The sequence below is a fragment of the Ursus americanus genome, unplaced genomic scaffold, assembly GCF_024610735.1.
Source record: "Ursus americanus isolate L20-20 unplaced genomic scaffold, mUrsAme1.1.p SCAF_68, whole genome shotgun sequence".
Lineage (NCBI taxonomy): Eukaryota > Metazoa > Chordata > Mammalia > Carnivora > Ursidae > Ursus > Ursus americanus.
The window spans coordinates 239,286-267,073 of NW_028273650.1; the positions used below are offsets into that span (position 1 = coordinate 239,286).

The window sequence follows — 27,788 nt, forward strand, 5'->3', positions numbered from 1 at the left end:
CTTTTTAAGAAGTGTAGAAATCCAAAAACTGGTCAAAATATATTTCTTGGTATTGATAACACATGACTATTTTACCATGAAAAATCCTCATTCTAGGTTTATCTAGGCTAATACTCTACCATTTTGAAAGATGAAGGTAAAAAACGTATATCCCGCTCTCCTGAATAAGTATATTTCCAGGCAGCTAAGAACCTGCCTCCTCCATTTGAGCCAGCCCGAGGTTTTGCTTTGTTTTCATTTTCTTGTCTTAACTTCCCCCTGGGTCAGTGACATATACCTGTATTACTTCCTTTGTTCTATTTGGCAACAGTGAACAGGTAAGAACATCCACTGAGAAAAGGCATGATAGGTCCACTTCCAACAGAAGCGAGGGACTTTAAAAGGCAGACTCCTTGCTCCGCCTGGATGTTTCTCCACCCACAGCCCAGTGCTGATGGCCTCGCCTCACCATCCCTCTCGCTGCAAGCACCACCTCCCCACAGAGGCCTCTCTGGGCCTTCTTTCTGGGCACCACCTCACCCCTGCTCTGATGCTTTCTCTACCACCTGTTCTGTCATCTTCCTAGCCCTAACCCCTAGCTGAAGTGATGTGCACGTTTGCCCATTTGAAGGCGGTATTCCCTCCCCCAGAGTAGAGGACCCACAAGAACAAGAACGCCTCTGTCTTTTCTCGGAAGTGTCCCCAGCACCAAGAGCACGGTTGGCACATAGCATGTGCTCAAATAAATACTCAGCAGAAGAATTATGCGTGCTTTTTACTTGCAGAACTGTTTTGAGATTTACAAGTACCCTAATCTTTGCTTTGGTCCTCTGTTCACGTTAACATACAATGTACCTGGGTCTTTCCTTACATGTCATTGACTTAACGGTATTTACATTAAAATACATTAAAATGTGTGGGCATTTCTTAAACCCTAAACTTAGTAAAGAAAACCCAAACAACAACAACAAAAAAGCTGTATAATTTAAAAGAACTAATTTTTCAATATTTGACAAACATGATAAAATATAAATGCATTCAGTTATGGCCTTTCTTATAAATTCTTCATAGCACGCATCGACACAGATGAAAATGCTATATAAACTACACTGAAGACTATTTCCGATTATATATATTAAAAGCAGTATGTGGCTGATCACGTGCTGACAATCACTCACAGGAGCTCTCTCCTACATTTCCACTTCAGACTCTCTCTAGAACATGTGGGCTCGGCATCTCATAAGCTCATAACTCTAAAGGGTATCTTATATCTTGTTTTACTACATGTTAATGCGGACATACACTCAAACACACTTATATACACACAATGGGCACATGTATATCATATCCCATTTAGTGAAAAATACCTACACACTTGATACCAAGCTTGGTATTTGAAATGCAGGAATAAAATAAATATTCATAAACTATTTAGTTCTTCCTCTTAAGGGTTTCGTGATTAATGGGCGAGAGAGATGATACAGAAAATATCATTCAGGAAAAAAAAAAAAGGCTGACAGAAATTTCTCTGAGCTGCTGCAGAGGGGAGGGGGGGAGCACCTCATCTCAGCAGAAGCTTCACGGAATGGTACCAGGAAAAAAGGACACTTGAGCTGAGACTTACAGAACTAATTAAATTAGCCTCGTGGAGAACAGGCACAAAAGGAAGAGCATGTGTGAAGGCCAACAGGCAAAGACAGCCTGGGACCTGAAAGGAACAGCAGCAGCAAGAGAGCCCACTTGGCTGGCAGGTAGGTGAGGAGGGGAGAAGGGCCTGGAGAGGCAGGTGACGCTATGATCTCATGGAGCACTGTGCATTCACTGAGCGGGTTCCAGCTGGACGGGAATTGAAGATGGCTGAGAAGAAAGGCAGAGATATCAATGAAGAGGCAACAGCAGCATTTCAGAGGAGGAATGAAGTGGCCTGGACAGAGGTCAGCAAGATAAAGAGGAGAAGCATATAATAGTGATATGTAGTAGGTAAAACTGTCAAGGCGGTGGTCAGAGTACTTGTGGTGAATGGAGGACTCAAGAATAACTCCCCAGCGGCTCAGCAAATGGCAATACTTCTATCTAAGATATCAAATCTAGAAGGAATCCCAGCACGTCAAGTTTGGTTCTGGACATCCTGGAAATGGAGGTGTCAATGGACTTCTTCAAGGAAATGTTCTAGACAATTAGATATACGGGCCTGGAGGGCAGAAGCAGGATTTGGATGGTAACAGGATATAGGTAGCAGCGGAACATGTGTGTGCATAAGATCCCTCTGAGAGAGCTTAAAAAGAGATGAAAGGAAACCCTGGAGATATCAGTGCACTCAAGTTCTCCAAAGACAATAAGGATGAAGAAGGAAGGGGCGCCTGGGTGGCTCAGTCGGTTAAGCATCTGCCTTCGGCTCAGCTCATAATCACAGGGTCCTGGGATCGAGCGCACCATCGGGCTCCCTACTCAGTGGGGAGTCTGCTTCTCCCTCTCCCTCTGCTGCTACCCCTGCGTGTGCTCGCCCTCTCTCTCAAATAAATAAATAAAATCTTCTTCTTCTTTTTTTTTTTTTTAAAGAATGAAGAAGGAAGAGCAGAAGCTGGAGACAAGTATGCACAGGTCAAAGAAGAAATTTTGAATTTCCCAGGTGTTTGCACGTTTATTTGTCTCAGAGATTAAAAATACTCAGTACTATTTATATATAAATACTTAGAAAAAGTTAAACGACGCTGGAAAATATAAGAAAACTGATGTAAATGAAATATAAGAAAAGTGACTTCAGTATTAAATCAAGTGAACTCAGCATTATCTGCTGCCTGAAGAACCCATAACCTTTGTCAGTCAGACATCAACCACCAGGCAGGATCGATCAATCTATAAATTGTGCAGAGACAAATAAATGGCTTTTTGGGGGGAAAAATCAAGTGGTCTTCACCTTGCAATATACACCAACATGTGTATTAGATGAGTAATACACAAAAGGAAGTAAAGGTAAAAACCAGGTTCTGTTGTAAGTGCCATTATGGTAAAAGGGAATCAGAAGAAGTAAAAATAAGTACGTTCTCTATGGAATATCTTAATAAGAACCCATGCAAGCACTGTCCTAGCAACAGAATGTACAGCTCAACATGCCCATGAGCTGCAGACAAGGACACAGACAGGAGTATAGGACCGAGAGAGCTGTCTACAGATTGTGGGAAAACATCACAAGCAAAGAGAAAATCAATGACTCTGGACCTGAGAATAAGGACCAGAGTCTCAGCAGTCAGGCTGCTGCTGACCACATGAGCAACTCTAGCACCCAGAAAAAGCACGGCCTGGAGATGGCCTAGGAGGTTTCCAGACTGAAGAGAGGCCTCCGTTCACATCTAAGTTTTATGGTTCTAACTCATACTTCCCTTCACTGAAAAATTTATTACACAGGCTAGTTCGGTATGTTTGATAACAGATGAATAATGATCATTGCAGGCTGAGTTCTCTGAGGATAGACACTGCGGTGGAATTAGGAGTGCCCTGGTTTACTGTAAAGGAACATCTGTGGAAGGGAAATGAGGAAGTAGGAGTGGCCAGGGAGCCTCAGACCACCACACAGAGCTAAAAGTCTCTGCCAGCTTAGCAGAAGCACCACAGCAAAGATGATGCATTAGAGGGGTCTGGTGTGCCTGAAAACGGCTAGGTCCTTGTACCACCACCTTGCTCAGTCAATGGCTGGGGATGAGAAGAGGTGATTGTGGCTGGAGAGCTGAAGGCACTGACAGCCTCGGGCTGCCAGCTAACCCTGCTCCTTGCAGCTCCGTAGCAAATTCTTTCTTGAAGGGCGATGTGAGCAGCACATCTCTCTGCCACAATAATCTTCCAATGATTAATTAGAATATTTTCATCATAATAAGAGGTTGAAGTACTAAGAGCAGTGCACCCGACTCCAGGGACACCATCTCTGCTGACATTGTTTCTTGTCAATGGGCTGCTGCCTCATGTTGACTGAAGCCTAAGCCCGTTGAGTCCTTCCAGGCCTTCTTCTGCTTCCTACTTTGTAGTTCACTCTTCCTGAGTGAATGGCACGGCAGTGACTCAGTATCCTACTTTCTCATGCATTCTCCACCAAGGGCACTGGGCACCCCAGCTGCAGTCCGGGATATTCTTTTGATCCCATCCAGCCACTTGAAATTAAAACAGCGTATAGAAGATGCTGAGAGAATTACTCTACGGATTCAGGATAGATTTGATATTGGACTAGATGAATGCTTGGCAGCATGCCCACTGTTCTTCAGACCTTTACTTTAGTCAGGAAACCAATCTGGCACTGAATCATGCTTTTCAGCTTTCCAAAATACTTATCTGTCTCCTTGATTTGGGTTTATTTTCTTAATGTGCAATAGAGAAAAATGTCTTTTTAATACAAGGAAAACAAAAGAACATAGCAAGATGACGTGTATCTACACACCCGCATACTGTCAGTCGCCACTAGTAGTCTGCAACTTGCTCTGAGGTCAGGCCTATCATCATCACCGCTTCTAGATAAAAGTTTTCTTATTTATAAAATGGATGGACTTTAAAGACACTCAAAAATAAACTCAATGAGGTTTGAATATGAAACACCATGTCCGTAGTCTGAGCTACTAAGAACATTCCCAAATGGACAGAACAAATGGATATGACAACTCAAAGGTTGAAACGTCATCCATGCTGATGCTTCTTTGTGTACCCAAATATTGCAAGGACCATTTTTTATGCATTAAAGTCTCTGAAGGCAATAAAAATAAAGCCCCACATGACCACCTGTGTCTAACTGCTAAGCCTGTCCCTCAGAAAGTCCCAGATGAAGCCTACCTTGCTGAAGCAAATACATCGTGCCATTTCTACTGCAGCCGATATTCTAAGCTACACTACTGGGAATGCCACATAAAGCTATTGACATCTTGTTTGTAGTTTCTCTGGAGAGTAAAATAAAAAAAATTTTCAAGAAAGCCACACAGTGTGAATAAATATTACTTTTCCAAAAAACACATGGCTCTGTTGAATGCTCAGTGCTCAGCTGCATCTATATGGTAATCCATTGTAGCTAACACCTGAAATCGAAATTAGGTATTACTACTGATCAGCACATCAGGGAATCTGTCATTCTTTTAACTGATTATCCATAGTTCTTTTCTCTTCAGAACCTACTGCATGACCACAAATAATGTGAAATGTAAGCTGGAGTTTATACAAGATGCTATAGTGTACTTTAAAATTGCTGATCTTCATTGAATTTGTGTGGGAAACATTTTTTCCCCAAATTATTACCAGATGATTGCAACATATCGCAGTCGATTCACACTTGATTTCAATTCCACTTAGAAAGGTAGGACGATGACGAATGAGGACAAGATTACATCCTAACTCATGTGAGGTCATCTACCAAAACAATGGCCAGCTAAACTTGTTATGTCCAGAAGTAGGGAGCATGGGGTACAACTCTCCCTGAAACTAGCCAAATGACATAGGGTACAAGGTAAAGGAAGTGCTGACAAGGGAAAAGATAGGGAGTTTGGTTTACAAGAACATTAAGTCTTAGTTACTTGACCTTTGGAGTAATAAAAGGTCAGAAAACTTCTGGCAACTGGGCAGTTGGGTTTAAAGGAAACACGATGAGTACCCGAGCCACAAGGACAGTCTGGTTTCAGACAGACTCACAGCAGAAGGAGGCTGGAAGCGCGGATGCTTCCAGGTAGACCTACAGAGAGGGCAACTTGTTCTTCAGCTGTCATGGGCCTAGCCACGCATCTCCTACTAACAATGACTCAACCCTCCGGTGTGGACAAAATATCTGCATTGAACTCTGGGAGTCAACGCTTATTTGAGAACTTAAATTTAAGAGAAAGGAGCTAAAATAAGGAACTGCATAATGTGAAATATAAGATGACTATGTTTTTAGCGAAAAAGGTAGTGCTTTTCTTCATATATGGCAATCCCTTCCAGAACAGTACAGTACCCATCTAATGACTAGCCATGCTGTTACTGAGCGAGGAAAGCACAGCTCCACCTTGTTACATCCTCTTCAGTCTTTAAGACCAAGAAGGGTCCACTTCAACCAAACCTCTCACCACACCCCTCACCAGCATGCTTGCTAGCTAGATGGACACAGGGCCCACCCCACTGCTAGGTGCTACATTTCTTGAGAGAAGGGACCCTCTATTAGCCATCTTGTATCCCCAACTCCAAGGACAGTACCTGGCACCTCATGTTTCCTAATAAGAACTTCATGCACAATGAGAGGAATGAGTGGGAAATGAAAAAGAGGAAGACAACAGGAATTCTAATTTTAGTTCACGTGTATAGGCAGACATAAGGAAATGCCCCAGTTTAGGGAAGGTGCTCACACTCTACAATGGTGGAAACACAGAACCTGACAAGTAGGTACTTGATAAAGAACTGAGCGTGGAATTGTGCTTCCAAACATTACAGTAAACCGTAATGCTTGATTTAGATCATCACTTAAGAGGCAATACTTTCGGGGCGCCTGGGTGGCACAGCGGTTAAGCGTCTGCCTTCGGCTCAGGGCGTGATCCCGGCATTATGGGATCGAGCCCCACATCAGGCTCCTCCACTATGAGCCTGCTTCTTCCTCTCCCATTCCCCCTGCTTGTGTTCCCTCTCTCGTTGGCTGTCTCTATCTCTGTCAAATAAATAAATAAAATCTTTAAAAAAAAAAACAAAGAGGCAATACTTTCCTCGTTTAAGGTAAAAATGAATGAATGAAAACACTTCAAAAAGAGAGACTAAAATACAGGACAAAGACACCTAAAGGAAAAACGTAATATAATAAAAATGGAGGGACCTCTAATTTCTCCCTCCTATATTTTAGAAACCAACCAATATTAAAATGTTGAAAAACACATTAAGCAATTAAAACCCAGAAAGGGTAAAGGATCCCATCTACAACCAAAACACTTAGGGAAATCACTGCTTAAAGCACAGATGAAATTGCAAGGAGTCAGGAGGGGGAGGGATGGTGCCCCTCCCATGAAAGCAGAACATATCCAGAATATGCAGCAAAGGAGGAGACCGTCCTGGAGAAAAATGGAGATTCCTCCTTCTGAAAGAGGTTTGCTGAATGTCCACAATAGCTAAATCGTGGAAGGAGCGGAGATGCCCTGCAACAGATGACTGGATTAAGAAGTTGTGGTCCATATATACAATGGAATATTACTCAGCAATCAGAAAGAATGAGTTCTCAACATTTGCTACAACATGGACGGCACTGCAGGAGATAATGCTTAGTGAAATAAGTCAAGCAGAGAAAGACAACTATCATATGATTTCTCTCATCTATGGAACATAAGAACTAGGATGATCAGTAGGGGAAGAAAGGGATAAAGAAAGGGGGGGTAATCAGAAGGGGGAATGAAACATGAGAGACTATGGACTATGAGAAACAAACTGAGGGCCTCAGAGGGGAGGGGGGTGGGGGAATGGGATAGACCGGTGATGGGTAGTAAGGAGGGCACGTATTGCATGGTGCACTGGGTGTTAATTGCAACTAATGAATCATCGAACTTTACATCAAAAACCAGGGATGTACTATATGGTAACTAATATAATATAATAAAAAATATGATTATAAAAAAAAACCCAAAACAGAACACTTTAAATCAGAAGCAGGATGACTGTCTTTTTTGTGTCTATTTACCCACATACTGGAGGGCCGGGCCAGCAGTGTTAAGACAAGAAAACGGACTCACTGGCAAGCTTGTCATTATTCACAGACAATGACTGTCCACCAAGAAAACACACAAACAAAAAATCTGCAGACAATATGCTGGAATTAAAGAAATCATACATATTCACTTAATCCAGCAGTGGGAATGGAATGAATGAACTTGAGCTAAATTCACAAACAGAATTAAATCTCAGAAATACCGTTGAATGTGAACAGCAAGCCACAGATGATTATGCACCACGTGAGACCATTTTTATTATACTCAAAACCAAACAAAGCTGCACAATGCATTGTTTAGGGATACGAACACTTGTGGTAAAAAACCATTTTTAAAAAAGAAGGGTAACGGCATAATGCAGAGGAGTGGCTGCCTTCAGAGCAGAAAAAGAACACGATCAAGGAGAAGCACCCAAGTAGCTTCTACTTCTTAAAATGAGGGAGGGGGGGACGGTGTCAAGAGAAGGGGCTTTAGAACTATGCCTCATAACTTGCATATATGTTATAGACTCTTTAGTAAATGTTCAACTGCTACATAAACCAGACAATTTAAATTAATGGGACAGTTCAAACAAATGATGGATACATATTTAAGTGACAGGCTTAATTAAAGCTCCTGGTAAAGACAGCTCCTCTGTACAAATTTCATTCACAGCAGGGTTACCACAGGAAACACAATAACCACCATAACATAAACAGTGAATCAATGTCTCTTACTCTGGGGAAGGAGTACAGCCCTTTAAGGAGAGAAAGGGGAACCACAGTCACTGAGGGCCAGCCAGGAGCCAAGTACTGGGCAGGAGGTCTTCAGATCTGTTTTATTCCACAAACCCAAAAAGCCCCTGGAGAGCTTTCTCCCCTGGCCTCTCCCTCCAGCCAGCTCTGCAACAAACATGCATTAGGCCTTCCTTTTATCGTCATAAAGTTGATTGCACACCAGCCTAAGCACATGTCTCTTCAAACCATGAATAATTTCTAGATAACCAACAATTAACTTGCAGAACCTACAATTTAGTTCTAGTGCAGCTCTCAAGGTATCAGTAATCTGGCCGCTTGTCTAATACATGTGGACAAGAGAGACTGTAAGCTTAATAGACCAAGAACCACACCCAAACACACTGTTCCAACTTTGAAAAGAATATGTGATCACACACGGACACACAGACACATATGAAGATTGCAATCTCACTAGTAGTCAGGAACAACATATTAAAAACAGTGGGTTTTCAACATGTCAGTTTGCATATATACACACACAAAAAATCATCGCCAGTGTTGCTTAGGGAAATTTACACACAACTTCCATAAAAGTTTCCATATAAATTTATATGACCTTTTCAAAAACAATTTGGTCATATCAGTAGTTTAATGTGGATACATTTCCATCTAAGAACTTCACATCTCGGTAACCATACAGAAAAAATTCTCCCACATGTTTGCAAAAAAATTAAAAATCACAAGAATATTCTTTGCAGCACTGTTTTTAAAAGTGGAAGGAAATACATGTCCATCATTTTTTATGTCCTCAAGTAAAATTAAAGAGCTAAAGTACCACATTTTCAACAAGAATCTCAAAAGCTAAATGAATTTAACAAAAACTTACCTCAAAAAGAGGATGGAGTCCAGCTCCTCCCTTTCTGACTTCTTATTCCCTAGAATGTATAAAAAAAATTAGTTATCATGACAATGTGTACATTTTAAGATATTAAAAATTATGTTATCTTGGGGGCGCCTGGGTGGCACAGCGGTTAGGTGTCTGCCTTCGGCTCAGGGCGTGATCCCGGCATTCTGGGATCGAGCCCCACATCGGGCTCTTCCACTATGAGCCTGCTTCTTCCTCTCCCACTCCCCCTGCTTGTGTTCCCTCTCTCGCTGGCTGTCTCTATCTCTGTCGAATAAATAAATAAAATCTTTAAAAAAAATTATGTTATCTTGAAAACACTGAAGCTTGAACACACACTCATTTATTCAAAAACTACCAGGAGGTAGCGTGGAACCCCTGTCGGGAATGTAGATAAACACCCAAGCCACAGCACCTGAGTCCACACCTAGCAGAGCCATTCTTCGCTAGCTGTTTAACCACAGCCTCCACGTTTCCCAAATCACTGTCAACCCGTGGAATGCAATTTATTTGTTTCTCAATTACTTATGAGCTCAAATTATGAAGGAATGCACAGCAGATGCAAAGAAAGAGTTCTAGCTTTTTTGATGTGAAGAGGCACAGAGCAGTCATAACTATGAAAAGCCACGCATGTCTTCAGGTCACGTGCACTGTCCTTTCGATAGTGACAATAAGAGAAAATACAAAACCTACAGCAGCCAGTTACATTTATTGTCCAGTCTCTCTTCCGGGGGCCCTGCGCTAAGAGCTTGCCATTCAGCATCTAACTTGGGAAGTGGTAACCTTTTCTGCAAAGGGCCAGGGAGTGTATGTTTTAGGAGTGTATATTACAAGAGTAATCATTTAACGCTGCCACGATGGTGCAAAAGCAGCCATGGGTAACATAAATGCACTGGTATGGCTGTGTCCAACAACTTATTTGTCAAAACAAGCAGCCAGTTCTAAGTTGTGGACCCCTGATCTAACGGAATGCCCACAGCTCTAGGAAGTAAGGTAAGATGGCATTCGTTCATTGAACAAATACTAAAGAATGTCTCTGTGTCAGAGATTCTTCCAGGCCCTGAGGATACAGGCGTGATACAAAACAAAAAAACCATGCCCTGAGGAAGCTTATATTCTGGCAGTAGGAGGCATTCAGTAAATGAGAAAACCAAGAGGAAAGGCTAATGGGGAATGCCCAAACAGGCAGTATTCAGTTCTGACCAGGGAAGTACACCTTGCTGATAAGATGACATCCGAGCAAAGATCTGCAACAGGTAAGGAAGAGAAACACATGGACATTTGAGGGTAAAGAAATAAGCCATATGGACATTTGGGAGAAATTTGTTCTGGGCAGAGGGATTGGACAGTGCAAACTCCTTATGGCTGAGCAAGTCTGGCATGGTCAGGAAACAGCGAGAAGGCCCTTGAGTCTACAGCGAAGGGGGAGAATTGCTGCAGGTGAGGTTAGAAAGCGGGTAGGGTAAAGGCTGGCAGGTAGGTGGGGCTTGAGGCCATCGTAATGAGTTCCACAACTGGGAAGCTATTTGAGGGTGCAGAGTCATATTTTTAAAGAATCACTCCAGCTGCTCTTCTGAAGAGACTCTGGCAGGGATTGGGGGGGGGGGTGTAGGTCACAAGTGTGGAAAGGGGAAGACCATTTCTGAGAATAACTGCAATAATCTGCGTGAGGATAATGGGAGCACCAGCAATACCAGCACAGGCAGTGAGAAGAGGCCAATGACTCTGGATATATTTGCAGGTAGAACCAATAAACTCGGGTTTTGGCCTAAATAACGGAAGGCTGACGTTATCATAAGATGATTTCATGATTCACAGCAAACATTTTCCTTCTTTCTGTTGCTTTGGTATATTTTCTTCCTGGTATTCCAATCAAAACACAAATTGTATTAAAAGCAAGAAACTTTAAAATCTCAATCCTAGTTTTATTGGTTCTTCATGATGATTCTTCGTAGTAGACTGCAAGAATGCAGAGTTTTCATCTCCTAGCAAGAGATGTCTATTTCTCTATTTGCATCAGAGAGGCACGGAACTTGTTCTGGTCAATGGGACGTTAACAAACGTGAAGCAAGCACGAATTTGAAAAACCTTATGCACCAGCTAAGCTTGGAACCCTATGGCCAACATCGAAAGGAGCTCAAGATAGCCTGCAAGCATGGAGTGCCCTGGTCAACAGCGTGCCAACCACAAGACACGTAAACGAGGCCATCTACCACCAGCCGATGTGAGAGGCATGTGCAAGCCTAAACCAGAAGAACTGCCCAAGAAACCCAGAAAATTGTAAGCAAAATGACTGGTTGTTTTATTACGGCACTTAGCTTTGGGATGGTTTGTAATGCAATCCGTTATGCAGCACAAACTAACTGACACACTCTTGAACAACTACATTTTTTTCTAAAAGGACAGAAAGAGCAAAAGGGGAAAGGAGGGACAGAGGAGCTTTCAAATGGGGTTTTTTGGTTTAAGGCTTTTTTTTAAAAAAGGGATTCTAATACCTTTCTTTGCTATTTTGATTACCCATAATATCACACTTTTTTCCTCCACACACCTGTGAAAAAAAGTTAAGTGGAGCAAAACTAGGAAACAGGATAAAAGTCAGATTGTTTCCTATTTGAATTTTCTACCAATTTGGAAAAAAATTAAGCTCAAGATTTACGTCAATTTATAACTCACAGGGGAAAAAACTGAGCAATTCATTGAAAAACAAAAAACAAAACCCCTTGTTGGCATCCTTGGGCACGGGCCCGTATTTGACTTGATGACCGTCTAGAAGCTGGAGCATTCTGTCAGACTCTGAGCCATCTGGTCTGTGTCCGAGACCACCACAGTGCCTCGCACCACGTTCTTTCCCCTCCATGCCTGACGTCTGCCTTAGGTTCTGCAGAAGCAGTCAGGACACCCATACATTCCTCTCTGCATCCTCTTCTGTATACCTGACCCTACATCAGCCCACATACCCCACCATCGTGCACCATCAGTTATCTCCCTTTAGTCAGCCTGCAAACAGTAAATGCAGCCTGTAAAACCCTCCCCTGACCACGCTACGCCCTGAGTTACAGTCCCCTGTCTTCACCATCAAACTTTCTAAAAGGGTATTCTTGTGTGTAGCCTCCAGTCTCACCCCCACTCACTCCATCTCTCTGCTGGCTTAGGATCCCCCCACTCACCTAGATTCTCCTTGATGCACTACCACTTCCTAATCCAGCTGCCCCACAACTTTTGCATTCGTAAACGTTGCCGACATTTCATTCCTTGAAATTCGCTCTTCTCTGGCTTTCTGTGACAAACTGCTTTCCTGGCATCGAAGCCCCTTCCCAGCTCCACACACTACTCCTTTATCTTTCCTCTTTATCTGCCCAATAAAAGAAGCAGTTACCCCGAATCCTTAACTGTCACTCTATGAAGAACACATCCCTTGGCAACAGCATGATTGCACCTCTCTTCTCCCACGCTCCCATTCCTACATTTTTACTGCCCAGCCAGAACCCACATCTGGGGTGTCCCACGGGCACCACAACTCAGACTGCCCAAAACTGCACTCATCCTCCTACCTCCCGAACCTGGCTCCCCTCCAGAGTTCCCACAACTGTTGTGGCAGTTTATGAACCAGACTCAACATTCTGAAAGCCTATGTGCATCCCTATGCCCACGGCAGCATTACTTAAAGCTGAGATATGGAAGCAGCCAAAGTGTCCATCAACAGAAGAAGTGGTACATACGTACGAGGGTATATTACTCCACACCATAAAAAAGTACGAGATCTTGATATTTATAACAGCATGGAAGTACCTAGAGGGTATTATGCTAAGCGAAATAAGTCAGAGAAAGTCAAGTGCCATATGATTTCACTCACATGTGTAATCTAAAAAAAAACAAAACAAGTGAATAAGCAAGCAAACAAAAAGCAGAATCAAACATATAAATACAGAGAACGAACTGATGGTTGTAAGAAGGAAGGGGGTAGAGGGATGGGTGAAATGGGTGACGGGGAGTGTAGTACAGGCTTCCAGTTATGGAATGAACGAGTCACGGGGATGAAAGGCACAGCATATTGAATACAGTCAGTGCTACTGTAATAGTGCTGTTACGGTGACAGATGGCAGCTACGCTTGTGATGAGCAAATCACTACGTTGTACATCGGAAACTAACGTGATACTGTGTGTCAACTCTACTCAAGTAAAAGAAAGATTTTTTTATAAATAAGACTGAGGTAGAAATAAGTGTGCTAACATGTAAGGATTTCCAAAATAGACTACATAAAACAAATAAGAAGGTGATGACGGCAGCTAATATTTACTGAGCACATATTATGTGCCATACTCTGTCCTGAAATCCCAGGATACGTGTTAACCTGTTTGAGGCTGACAGGAGAAAGCTGAGTCAGAGAGAGGTGAAGTCACTTGACCAAGGAGCAACAGCTGGGAGAACAGCGCCAGGAGCCAAACCCAGTCTAGCTCCCCAGGCTACACTATCCTGTCACATAAATACAGAGCAGATTGTGCAGTGTGACATTATTGGCTTGATTTTTCAAGGAATATTTTACACAGGTATATAAGAGATAAAAATCACATCTTTTCAAGTTACACTGAGCCAGAGATCAAGACTCCCTCAGGTCTTTCCATTAAGAAACACAATATAAAGTACAAATGGGGGGGCGCCTGGGTGGCACAGCGGTTAAGCGCCTGCCTTCGGCTCAGGGCGTGATCCCGGCGTTCTGGGATCGAGCCCCACATCAGGCTCCTCTGCTATGAGCCTGCTTCTTCCTCTCCCACTCCCCCTGCTTGTGTTCCCTCTCTCGCTAGCTGTCTCTATCTCTGTCAAATAAATAAATAAAATCTTTAAAAAAAAAAAAAGTACAAATGGGGCCCTAATTTGGTCGGTTCCTGAAATTGAGCCAACCACTGGCTTCTCTTTGCAATCATGATATAGATAAATTAATATGACCCTGACCAATCAACATTTTCCTGTGCTCATTCTTTTCTGGCAACTGGCAGATCTATCTCCATGTTTTGTCAAAATCAGGGGTACTTTTTTTTTTTTTAAGACAAAGAGAAACTGTGTGCACACCGGGGGGGGGGGGGGGGCGAGAGTAGGAGCAGAGGGAGACTGAGAGAGAGAATCTTATGCAGGGGCCCAGCACAGAGCCCATGCAGGGCTCAATCTCACAATCCTGAGATCATGACCTGAGCTGAAATCAAGAGTCAGACGCTTAACCAACTGAGCCACCCAGCCATCCCAGGGGTACTCTCTAATATATCTGCTTCTTGCCTCTTCCTGAAATTTGGGGTAACACAGCAAGTCCACCTCCATACTGTTACAAGCTTGGGCTGCTGTGTGGGTCCCGCTACATGGCCCCACAGCAGTCTAGCTTTCCTGTCCCACGGGCTGAGGTGTTCCCAGCCTGTCTTCTCATCACTGCTTGCTGCCACAATAAGGACAGACACGGGCCACATGTGCCCACCTTCTGCAAAACCTGCTTCTGCCACGGCTTCCACAGCTACTCATTTCGCTTCTCCAGCACCACTTCTTTCTCTTACCTCTTCCCTTTTCTGTCCCCAGTCACTGCTCAGTATTGGGGCAAAGGATCACACTTTTTATAAAGTAAGTCAAAAGAAAAGAAAGGCTTTACAAAGAAAGGTCCTGAGTTCAACTCAGGTCACTCTCTTGCTTGTCCTCCCCTGGGCTCCCCATCTCACCTTAGTTAGAGGAAAATCCCAAATCCTCAATGAGACCTACAAGCCCCACCTGGTCCTACCCTTTCCTCCCCCACCCACAACTCCTCCAACTCTACTGACTTCCATTAGATTCTCAAGCCTATTTATGACTCAGAGCCTTTGCACTTACTGTTCCCTCTGTTTGGAACACTACTCCCATAAATAACCACCAAGCTATTCCCTGCTTAACCCGATCTTGACTCTAACCCCTTTTCAGAGAGGCCTTCCCTGACCCTGCTGCCTAGACCAGCGTACACACACCCCTATCAAGCTTCATTTTTCTATAATCATTACCTGAAATTATACATTTACTTGTTATTTATTGTCCATCTGCCCGAATGAATGAAAAGCTCATTAAACTGCAGATTTATTTGGCACACAGCAAACCCTCAGTATCTACCTGTGGGATGACTTTAAAAACAATGTATACTAACACAGACAGAATTCAAAGAGTGGCAAATCCATTTATTACAAGGAAAACCCTTACTCCCCTCAAATTAGATAAATCCTCAAATATAACTCCCACAGTCTTAAGTAGAACTTATAAAACGTCATGTAAAGTTTTCTCAATGCCCGAGGATTATCAACACAAAAGTCAATGCCCTTGTGATATATACATGGGCATGAGCAGAGATACGAGCAGTACTATTTTGTGTGGGAATGTATCAGAATGCCTTTCCAGAACCACTTTCTCAGGAATATACGAGCCAGAATGAGATTCCGTTTCTAGGAACGGGGCAAATGATATCCAGGCTGGCCAAGCAGAGTACCCCATCTCCCACGGGAATGGGCCCATGACCCAAGTAAAGCCAATCAGCATGGTCTCAGGACCTGGGGCCCTAGAGGAGCCACACTCTTCTCAAGAGTCACTAGCTTTCAGGGACCATCTCTCCTGCACCTGGAAGAGTCAGCCTGAGAACGAAGGAAAACCACAGAAAGGAAACAAATGGACATAGAACCAAGAGTGGAAGGAGTATTTTTCACCAAGAGGGAGGTCAAAAAAGAGAGTGGAGGTGAGAATGGGTGAGTGTCCTGGACTCCACTTACATCCCTATCAACAGTCATATGTACTTAAAGCTAAATGTTCCCCTACAGTAGTTGTGTGTATCATTAAATCTCCCCCTTTTAAGTTAGTTTGAGTTTCTGCCACTTGCAACCAAGAGTCCTCACTCATATAAATATGCTCAGCATATACAGCTGACCCTTGAACAATGCAAGGATTGGGGCTGTCTACTCCCTCCATGCAACTTTTGACTCCCCCAAAACTTAACTCATAACAGCCTACTGTTGACCAGAAGCCTCACCAATAACATAAACAATTAACACATATTTCGTATGTATGTAATATGCACATGATATGCTGTATTCTTACAATAAAGTAAGCTAGAGAAAAGAAAAGGTTATTAAGAAAATCATAAGGAAGATAAAATACATTTACAGTCCTGTACTGTTATTATATATATAAAAAAATCCACATAGAAGTAGACCCATGCAGTTCAAACCCGTTGTTCAAGGGTCTATTGTACTATCACCCTGGTGGAGCAGAATGATTTTTAGGAGGAAAAAAAAAACACCTCAGCTGGTTAAACACACACACAGCTGCTTGCCAGGGGCTGGAGGGAGGAGGGAATGAGCGACTGCTTAATGGGTACAGGGTTTTCTGTTGGAGTGATAAAACTGCTCTGGAACTAGACAGAGGTGTGGTGATTACACAGCACTGCAAATGTTCTAAATGCCACTGAATTGTTCACTTGAAAATGATTAATTTTATAGTATGTGAAATTTACCTCAATAAACAAAATTTTAAACGTGAAAACAACGCTGCAATGCATTTCTTAATCGCCTTTAAGTAAACCTATCATCATTTCCTACAAAAGGAAATTAGGTCAAATGATATGTACATTTTTTAAGACCATTGGCACATACCAACAAATTACTTTCCAGAGAGATCATACCAAATCAGAATCCTATCAAAGGTGTATTGGAAAGCAAATACGGATAACCGGGAGGAATCATTAAGGGAAGAAACAGCAACTTTGCTAAAATCATCGGTAGATGCTTTTTTATTTGTAAGTTTATATATCCTAGATAACTGAAGTGACATTTAAAACATTGGTTCTTGTCATTTCTTCATTTGTGACATATATATGTATACTTTAAACATCTGTTCTAATTTCTCCAATTAATATGTAGGAGCTCTCTATGTACTGAGGTTATAACTACATCCTCTCCTATAAATTTCAAATATTTTTCCAGTTCATTATTTACTTACTTCGGTTAAAATGATGTCTGTTTCTGTACATATTTATTTAAGGAGCAGGAACAGAGGAATGGAACCATTCTTTCCAAAACAAATAGCTGCAACCTGACACACACACACACACACACACACACACACACACACACACACACGAGGTGATATTTTACTTCTACCCCGAAGTTCAGCACAAGTTCTACTACATCAGCCGAACTAACCCAAACACATCCTTATCTCATCAGATATGAAGTCCATGGAAAATAGAGGTCTACACTGTTTGCTCTAGAAATATGACCAGACATAAATAAAACACGTTAATCCCTTTAAAAAGTTGTAACGAAGCAACATAGGTCATCTGTTCCCCTCTCTTCCATGCTGTCTTAAAAATACTAAAAAAGATCTCATTGAATTTTTAGTAGTTATAACCTGTCCTTTTGGGGGGATAGTGACTTACTTTTGGTTTCTGTGTATTTAAAATTTTACAATAGTGTCTCTGCAATTTTGTTTCCATGAAAGAAGCCTCACCCAAGGCTATCCTTACCCACAGCCCTCTGGTCCATCTGCCCCTCTCCCCGGACCTCTTTTTCCAACCTCTTCTCCGTTTTGTCCACACAAATAGTCCTTTCTTACAGCTGTTCCCCTTGGGATCAGAGGGTGGGTCTGATAATGAGTGCACGTACACAAGGGAGAAGGTTAGGGGGCTCCTTCAAGAGGCCTTAATTCTCGGTCTCAAATCATTACTTTAATGATGGGAACATCTGGCTTGTGAAAACAATCTTTGGCGCGGGAAGGCTTTTAGAAATTTTTCAAAACATCAGGTGGCTGCTACTCCCCCACAGACTTACATCCGTCTATTTGGAAATCACATTTTGGGTTTGTTTGCTTTTTTAATAGTTATTTATTCTAGACTTGGATTGCAAGTTCTGGCATCCCCAACACTGTGTATAGCCCCTGGCACCTATTCTGTCTGGATAAAAAATAACTGCTAAATGAACTAGGGAACTCTGGAGCCAGCTGCCTGGGTTCAAGTCCTGACTCTGTCACTTACCAGCTGCATAACCTTGAACAAGATTCTTATCCTCTCTGTGTCTCATCTGTAAAATGAGGATAATAATATTACCGATCCCATTTGGGAGGATTACATGAGTTAATCCATGTAAAAGTATTTCTGGCAGTGTTTGGCACCTGGAGAGTGCTGATTAAATGCTAATTACTACGATTACAAATAAGGAAGTATGTTACCAAAAGGAATCAAGATGAACAAGAAGCCCTTCATGTTCTCAGTGTATTTATCAACTAGTAGGCGATATCCTGCAGACACAAAGCCAAAGGCCATCAACGCCAAACGCAAAGTTCCAAATGCTGTGGGAATTCTGAGGAAACAGCACTTCAGGGCGGAGGGATAGATCGAGTTTATGTGGGAGATGGAGTGTGCTCGTGCTGTCTCCCGGAAGGGTTTTAGACGGTAGGATGGGCAACACCTTCTGGGAAAGGGACGGTGTGTCACTTTGGGCTCCCGGAGAAGTAGACACCAAGACAGGATTACACATGTAGGAGACTGACTGGGGGAACCGCCTGTGAAGGGAAAGGGGAGAGACCTGAGAAGGCCGGGAGAGGATTCAACCACAGTGCAGGTCTGACCCCAGCGAAGGAGAGGGGGATGGAAGGAGGGTTGGGGAGGAAGAGTCTCAGACTCCAACTCAGTCCTGAGAAGGTCTTGACCACACCCATGTGGAGTCCTCAAGCCAAAGTCACCCTTCAGAGGCATGTGGCTCTTGCATGAGTGGACCACATTAGTACTCCTGCTTGCTCAGTAACTGCAAGTAACCCGAGAGAAGCCTAGCTTTGGCTAAACTTTGCTGGTGAATCCAGAGGGCAGCAGCCGGAGCTATTAGTCAGTCATGATCCCCACAGCAGAGACCTGAGTGGCACATTCTCACGGCTCCCACGCTTGGGCACAGGCAATGTCACTAGTACCTATGTGTCCTTCAAACCATGGTTGAAGTTCAGTGAATATGTGCCATCACTTAAAATCAAACACAAGACAACATCAAAGGGCTCCTTATCTTTTAAGCTAAACCGTGGTTGCAATAGCGAAATTACATATTTACTGTTAAAAATTACAACTACTTTTAAAATATCTCTCAGATGTGGTTTCAGTTTCTAAAAAAATATAAAAGACATAAAAATGGTTATGAAATATCTCTTTTGTAAAAATCACAGTTAAAAACTTGAAATGGGCATTCAGAACTAAGTCAGAAACAAAGCCTGACTAAGAATCTAAAAGGTAAGTCCTTTCTGAACTGGTAGCTTAAGGCAGCAGATTGATCCAATGAGAATATTAGAAAACATTTTGCAAAAGCACATCTTACGTGAGGTTAAACCACATTCACGGCAAAAATGGAGAAGATCAAAATTACCCCTAACCACTAGAGCCACACCCAGTAGGACAGATGGTCCCATAGTTGAGAGACGCGAAAGAAAGAAAGACCACTGAGAACACAGCACTTCCCTGGGCCCACCTGCTGCACTCTGCGATACATGGTCACTGTGCGGAAGGCCAGACAATATGTGCACTACCTGAACTGTCCTCGTTTTATATATATACATTCCCCGGCTTCTGGCCCAGTACTGAATGCATAAGTTAAATGCATTTATGAGGGGATGCATGGTACAGGAGAGGGAACAAGACATCCTCAGTTCCTATCACCTCACCAGCAAGAAAACTGGCTCAGCAGTTGGTTGACTCTACCTCTTACCTTCACAGAGAAAACACAAGCCATGGTGTGAGAACTCCCTCCACATCTAGGACCCCATTCTTAATTCCTCCAAGTGGCCTTAGAGGAAGCAGTGTCCCTCTTGTCAAGCCTGATCTCCTGTCCCACACTCTTGATCCCACTGAAGACCCCACCTTTCTCCATTTGTATTCCCTTTCTCTGCACTGTTTCTTCAATTTTGCTCTTTTATTAGTTCCTTCTTCTACGTATATTTACACGGAAATTTGCTCAGCTCTTAAAAAATATGAGAAGCATATCCACACATATGCACCCACCCACCCATCCTTGATCTGGGATTTCTCCCCTCTCTTTCAGGCATATTAATCTGTATTCTTTCCATCCCATGACCTAGAAATAGGACTCAAGCTAACTAAAGCAAAAACAGGGTGTTACTGGCACCTGCGACCGAGAAGCTCAGGGGTGGAGATGGCACAGACATTGGGAACCTCTCAGCTCACACAGTCCAGTGCGCTCGTCTCACCCTCCATCTCTCTGCCCCACTTCCCTCTGATTATGAATTCAATTTGTGGTGGGTTCCCTCTACTCTGGGGAAAGATGAACGCTGGCAGCCATGCTACACCCTCAGGGTTTGCAATCCAAAAGGAAGGAAGCTCTCACTTTCCCGGGACCCATGTTTCAAAATCAGGGAGTCTGACACTCTCGGGCCACTCACCAAGGGGACACGTCAGATTTGGCTCCTATTCTCTACCTACATCTTCCCGGTTCCCAATATCTACACACACCACAGGATAAAAGCCATTGTACACGTAACTCCATGGTGGCCACACCATTACCTTCACACAAGTTCCTCTCTCTGCAGTCCCTTCGTCCCCGACTTGTCAACTGGGAAAACCCCGTATTCGTCATTCCAAACCCACCTCGGACCTCATCTCCCTCAGGAAGAAGCACTGGCGGCTCTCCAAGAGGCCTCTCTGCTGTGCCTCCTCTACACCGTGCGTGTGGCCACCTCTACGGTTTCACCAGCTCCACCGAGGCACTAACACCTTCATGGGAAATGTAGTTGCTTCTGTGTCTACCTCTCCTATTAAACCAGAGGTCCCGGGCTTCTGCCTTATTCATCTCTGAACACACAGCCCTCCTGAGCAAACAGACAGACAGACACACACACACGCACTCACTCATACACTCTTGAAAAAAATGTCTGTGGAACTGAAATTTTTTTTTAAAATCCAAAGACAGCATAGTTGTCTACCACATTTATAGATTATTAATTTTACAATACAATAACATATTCCTCCTTTAAAGCATAATTTAAACTCTTAAATTGAATCAATTTGCTATTTTGATAGTCAATTTTTTAAATAAACAATTCTCTACAGTTTTATCTATGGAAAGATCAGTACTCTAAACAGCCAGTAAAAGTATTTACGCCCAACTGCAAGTAAAGCACTTACAAACAAAATAAAAATACAAATTACAAAAGTTTACGTCAAAATATTCTGGGCCGATCAATTAGCTCTTTTCCCGGAATAAAAGGAGGAAGTCAACCATTTTCAGTTGTCCTAAACAAACCATCTGAGCTCGACTGGACTTTTATCCTAGGTTCACCCTTCTCTCTTCAGAACTCCAGACATCCCCGAGCCCTCGAGGCAGGGATTGGTGTATGTGTGATACACATATCTGTGTCCAAAGTCCATCTTACATCTTAGAAGCTACAGATATAAAACGTCAGTAATTGATGAAAAATTAGCAAAGGGAGCCTTATGGCAAAATGACTTTGCTTCAAACAAGGCTGAATGAGAGAGACAAAATAAGACTGGCTGAGGAGCCTGAAATGACACCTCGGGCTCTGCTCTGGTTGTACAAGGTCCTTTGGCACTAACGTCCATGCAAATATTTTACCACCTGCTAGGCCCGCCAAGGAAGGGCACAGAGAGGCCAATGAACAGCAAAACACAAAAGGAGTCTTTTTATCTTCTGCCATGCTGAAATCGGATATAGCCTCAAGTCTCCCTAGAAGAATCTAGTAAAACAGACCAGGAAGAGAGCAGCACAAGTCAAAGCAACATTTTTGGGAGACATGCAAAAACTCTAGGGCTTTTGTTTACATATTAACATTCACTGAGGTGGGTAAATATATTTTCTGATATATAAATATACTTTTGAGTCAGATAACTAGCAGAGGCATAACATGGGCTTTATAATCAGGAATCCCAGCTCTGCCACTTCCTGACTGGGTGCTCACAGACAAGTAGTTACGCTCGCTGGGCCTCAGTTTCTCATCTACAGGTTGAGGGTAGGAACACGACCTGCATCAGAGGTTGTGGGAAGATTTGATGGAATCATGATGACAATAAACAACCATACCACAGCTTTCTATCCTTTTATTAAGTTCCACACCCCATGTCCAACAACCTCCTAGACGTGTCCACTTGGATCTTGCCCTTTTCTGAAACTCAACACCCCTAACACCAAATTCACCTTCCCCTATCATTAGCCAGGATCTCCTCCTAACTCCTCTGGCCCTCTCCCTGACACTCCCGTTCTCCAAAATGCCTACCGCCAATTATCAAATTACACGAATGTGTTTATTGCCACTCGGACTACAGTGGAAATGGTCGTCTCAATCCTTGCTGCTGGCAGGCTCATTGGGAGCAACACTTAGGGAAGAGCACAGTGAATCAAGTCAGAAACACGTTCAAACCCAGCCATTTGACTTCAATGGAATCTGTCCTAAGGAAATAACACAAAATATAGAAAAAGCTGCTTCCCAAGATGTTTTGAGTGGTATTATTCATATCAGAGAAAAAAGTACAAAAGAAAGAGAGAAAGGAAGGAAACAATTTAACAATCCAGGAAAGGGTAAGCTAACTTACGGTACACAATTTCGACAAATGTTTGTAGTTAATAAAAATGAGAGGGGAAAAAAATGAGAGGAACATGCTAATAATAAAATAAGTTTAAATGGCAACATTTAAAATTGTAATTGAACTTGTCCCTACCTAAAGCAGCAGATGCTTTAAAGGAAATATACCAAAATGTTCCATTTTACTCTGTCAATATAGAGAGAGTATTTGTGAGAAACGGTTCTCTCTTCTGTGTCTCCAAATATTTGGCCCAAGCCCGATGTCACTTGATTTGCCTGGACCATGGCCTCTTATCCCAGAACTCTTCTCCTTCAGACTGATCACTCCTCGCCTGGCTTCTACAAACCTCTTTCATCATTTCACTTAGGCAACCACTAGCTCCTGCTGCATTGGTCCTTTGAAATCGCACCCCCCCCTCCATTCATGGAGCACCTTAGTTCAGACCTTCGTCATTTGTCTCTTCCCTTGCTGCCAGCAGTGTCACCTGTCCCGTCACCCCCCAATCCAATTTCCTGGCCTTGCTAACAGGCAGGCAGCTCTCAAATCTTATCATTTGACGTACTAAGAGTTCTTCAAGCGGCCCTCTCACCTGCAAGGTAAGATACAAGCTTCCAACTCAGACAAATGAGACCTTTTCTGATCTGGCCCCCAAACTGCCTCAGCTTCTGCCCGTCCAGCCACCACTCCTCTCCCCCCACCAAGATCCCCCAGTCCAACTCATTCTCCTGCCCCGACCCCTGGCCTACATAGCACTCCAGTCACGCATCTGACACTGTGAACACCCTCAGGGCAAGAATTCTCGCACTGCATCTCATGACCAACATCACCTTGTGACTCCCTCACTGGACTGGAGGAGGAGCAGCCTGGTGTTCCTCACCTTTCTACATCGTTGCCACGTGTATTTCCACTACCAGCTCCCATCTCCCCTTGCCTGAACTGTCTTCCTGCTGCCCCTCCCAAATTCTAACTTTGCTCTGTCCAGTGTGCAGCCACTAGCCACATATAGATACTGAGCTCTTAAAAAGTAGCTAGTTTGAAATGAGACGTGCTATAAGTGTACAAAACACACTGGATTTCAAAGACTTGGCATGAAAAACAGAACATAAAATATACTAATATCCTGTATTGATTACCTGTTAATATGATACAGATTAGATCTGCAGGATTAAATAAAATGAATTATTAAAATTAATTTCACCTGTTTCTTTTTACTTTTTTAAATAAAAGCCACACATGTGGCTCAGTAGTCTAGCCATCCTTCAGGGACCAGCACGAGTAAAACTCCTTCAAGACGCCCTTCTGTTTGTGCCATTCTTAATGATCTTTTTTGACCCCTTGAAACCCTATAATGGAGTCCAACATATAAGCCACTATCCAATTACATACCATACTATATGCTTACTATTACATCAATTCTTCTTGCTACATCAATACCATTTCTATATGGGGATTTGTAGTGGGTACCCAACTTTTAATTAAGCATGTAATCTTTGCTGGAGCAAGATAGCAATGCACAGAATTTTTTTTAGTTTCTGGTTTGTTTTATTTACTCATTTACTCTTCCATTGATGATTTCAACCATGCAGGGAGAAATGGAAGTCTGGGGACCTAATAGCTCTTTGTTCTACCTGTAATTAACACAATACATATAGGCCATTTAGTCCGTAGCTTGGCCCCATGTAAGGTCTGTCTGTGCCTCAGTCTCCCTCCTTGTCAAATAAAGTTAATAATTTCAGGCCAATCTACAATATGTAGCCAGATTAAAGTAGCTAAGCAAGTTCTAAATGGAGCCATTACCATGAATGTGTGTCTCTCAGCCGATTGTCTTAAACACAGACTAATTTCTATAAAGAGAGAACAAATTCATAGCAATTATCAAAATATAAAGGGTGGTGTGAGAAAGTACCTATCAAAATATTTGTCCTATCCTATTAATGATGGGATGCAAGTAATGGCAGAGGAAACTTTACATGCCTGCTGAAAGCTGAAGTAGTTTATACATTATACTTGGAATAACCTTTACAAGGTAGACATTACCAGGCCCATTTGACAGTGTAAAGAAACCGAGGTTCAAAGACACGCTAAGTAACCAGCCAAAGTGATGCAGCCACAGGCTGCAAATCCAGATCAATGGTATCATCTTTGTATGTAAAAAAGAACATCTTTATTATCGCTTGAAGACGAAACAGGTGAAAAGCAAGAGTATTACATAAATATGCAAATAAAAATGCAACAATAATGTCCATTCATTTCCTTCAAATAGTTTTCTTGATCTTGGCTAATTCCTGTCTTTCAGATCAGGAGGCCATTTTTTCTAAGTAGACTTTTAAGTAGCAAATAAATAGGGTATTACATGTCAGGAAATAGTACCTTAACGAACTGTTTTTCTTTAAAGTCTTTACACCACAGTTGTTAGCGTAAGTTTACATTAGACATGACTAGAATTCTTCAGACACATTTACAAAAACGTAGTCCCTACGGATAAAGATTGCAAAAATAAAGTACACTGGGTCATTCCACAAACAAATGCATCCACAAAAAACAACCTAATAGCAAAGAACCTCTCTATGGTACAAAACTGAAGTCATAATGAGCTCAATGAAATGAAAAAAGAAAGTTCCTCAAAATAAGATACTGCACCTTAAAGTGAAACCACAATTACAGAGCCTTGAAAACGAACTACTTTCTCAGAATGGTAACAATGTAACAATCTCTGAGAAGCCAAACTGATCTAGGTTTAATTGATTCCCTTTACAAAATGGAGCAAACCTAATCCTGCAGACAGAGAACAAAAGTTCGAATTCTCTAGCTCAGAAAAACTCCCAGAGCATCAAATGCTTTAAAATACTGTTCAACTTTCCTTTATCAAAAATGTCCCTGCAGTAGGTGTTAATCAGTCACTACTAAGAACTCTGCACAACGCAACCTGTGTATGCATGAGATTTTACTACAGGGAGGAGACGCTGCAGTTTACCAAGGACACCACGCTTCACTTTCAAAAGTCTTGAAAACTAAAACTAATCCCTCTTAACAGTAAGTAATTAACTTACATTTCATTCCAAACTGAACAAGATAGTGTAACTCTCAAGGAATCCCAGACTGTGAATAACTTGGCAAAACCAGGTGGTGTGTGTGTGTGTGTGTGTGTGTGTGTGTGTGTGTGTGTGAGCTTCTCAGAGGTACTTCGCAGGGTATAAATAGAAATAATTGGCAACTTTCAATCTCATGAGCAAGATCTTTATTTAAAATTCTCACATATAAAATGAATTCTTTTATGTCATATTTCTTCAAATAACAAACACATTAAGACTACGTGTCCTAAATCAGGTGCTTTTTCCTCATTTTAAGAATAAAAAAGACATCTAGAAGAAACAAGGTGTCCTTTTCTCAGCCCCCCAAAACACTACAGACAGCACAGGTGTTTGGTCCTTCACAAAAGTTAAGACTAAGTAGGTAAGAAAATAGAAAACAAAACACAGCCCAGCAAGGCAGCTAGAGATCACATGCAGCAGGTGACAGGAAGCCTCGTGGACACTTCACAGCCACAAGGATGAGCTTCATCTCAGGTCAACAGCGGTCCCCCCTGGGCTCCACAGAACCTCCACCCCGCAGTCCATAAAAATGAAAGAAGGCAAATAACTATCACTGTCATCCTGGCAATAAAGAAGCAGCCGCCTCCTTGAACCCAGGAAAGCCACCCCTCCCTCCAACAGACAGGAGGAGCCCCCTTCACACCAAGGACACGAAGAAACCCAAGCAGCCAGACCCAAAATAAAAATAAAAATAAAAAGAGGAGCATAGGAAGAGAGATGACAGCTAAATTAAATTTATCCTGGGAGCGCTCCGAGGCTCAGTGTATTTGAAGACTCCGACGAAAAGTAAAAATAAAATTTAAGGGCAGGGGGCCCACAAAAGAGATGACAGTTCAATTAAGTCTGTGCTGGGAACACTTGGAGACTCAGTCACTTAGGGCGTCAGAGTCAAAAATTAAAGTTAAAAAACGAGAGGGGAGGTGACAGTTCAGTGTGTGTGTGTGTGTGTGTGTGTGTCTGTGTGTGTGTGTGTGTAGCACCTGGAGTGCAGGATTTGGTGGGGAGGGGAGAGAGTCAAGGCTTGGCCGGCCTCGAGGTGACCGGCGCGAATCCGGGGTAAGTTTACACTCTGGGCGACAGGGCAGAGCCCCAGGGCCAGAGTGCCCGCTGTCGGGGAACAATGCTGGGCCGGGAAAGTAGGGTCTCACGCCACCCCCACCGCACCCCACCCCCATACCGTCCGCATCCCAGGCCCGACCCTCGTCGGCCCACGTCCGGGCAGGTGCCCCCGAGCCCGGCGCCCCAGAGCGCTCTTCACCCAGCAGCGCCCGCAGGTGCCTCAAGCGCGTCAGCACGTCCTTCTTGGGGTCCAGCACCTTCTGGGGGAACTTCTTCACATCTCTGTGGCTCCTTCGGGAGAACATCCCGCTGTGGGGAACCCGGCCCCGCCGACGGGGCAGGAGGTGCCTGCCCCGCGGGAATCACTACATATGGTCTGGGTCAGCGCGTGTCCCGCGGGCCACTCGCCATTCTCGCCAGGCAGCCGCCACAGCCGCTGCAACCGCCGCCACAGCCGTGCAACCGCCGCCACAGCCGCTGCAACCGCCGCCGCCTCAGCTGTGGCTACACGAAGGAGGGGCGGGCCCAGTACGGCAAAGGGCGGGGCAGGAAGGCGGTGTCGGCACGGAATCCACGGCCCCGCCCCGCGGGAGGCGCCGGCTAGCCCTTCGGGTGCGGCGCACGAGCACGCGATTTAGTTCCGCCTCCCGAGGGCGCTCTTGGAGCGCCAAGTCGGCACCGCGAATCACAAAGGAGCTGGGACCTTGAACACTCTGTACTACAAGTCCCAGGATGCACTGCGACAGAGCCCTCCAATCAGGTTGGCGAGTCTTAGGCAC

The 27,788-nt window shown here is 43.3% G+C and overlaps 1 protein-coding gene across 16 annotated transcripts in view; it reads right to left on the reverse strand.

Annotated features, from left to right (window-relative positions):
- The window catches only part of LOC123791278 (ral guanine nucleotide dissociation stimulator-like), a 74,451-nt gene extending 46,957 nt beyond the window's left edge, over nt 1–27,494 (reverse strand). For 13 of the 16 annotated variants that reach the window (XM_087860539.1, XM_087860536.1, XM_087860533.1 and 10 more), the window contains exons 1-2: nt 27,209–27,494; nt 9,264–9,312 (exon numbers count right to left, since the gene is read on the reverse strand). The gene's annotated coding sequence lies outside the window, so the exon portion shown is untranslated. Of the gene's footprint in view, nt 1–1,687; nt 1,837–9,263; nt 9,313–27,127 lie in introns of all 16 variants that reach the window. The other 3 variants (XM_087860529.1, XM_087860530.1, XM_087860528.1) reach the window with 3 other exon arrangements.
- Nucleotides 27,495–27,788: the final 294 nt, after the last annotated feature.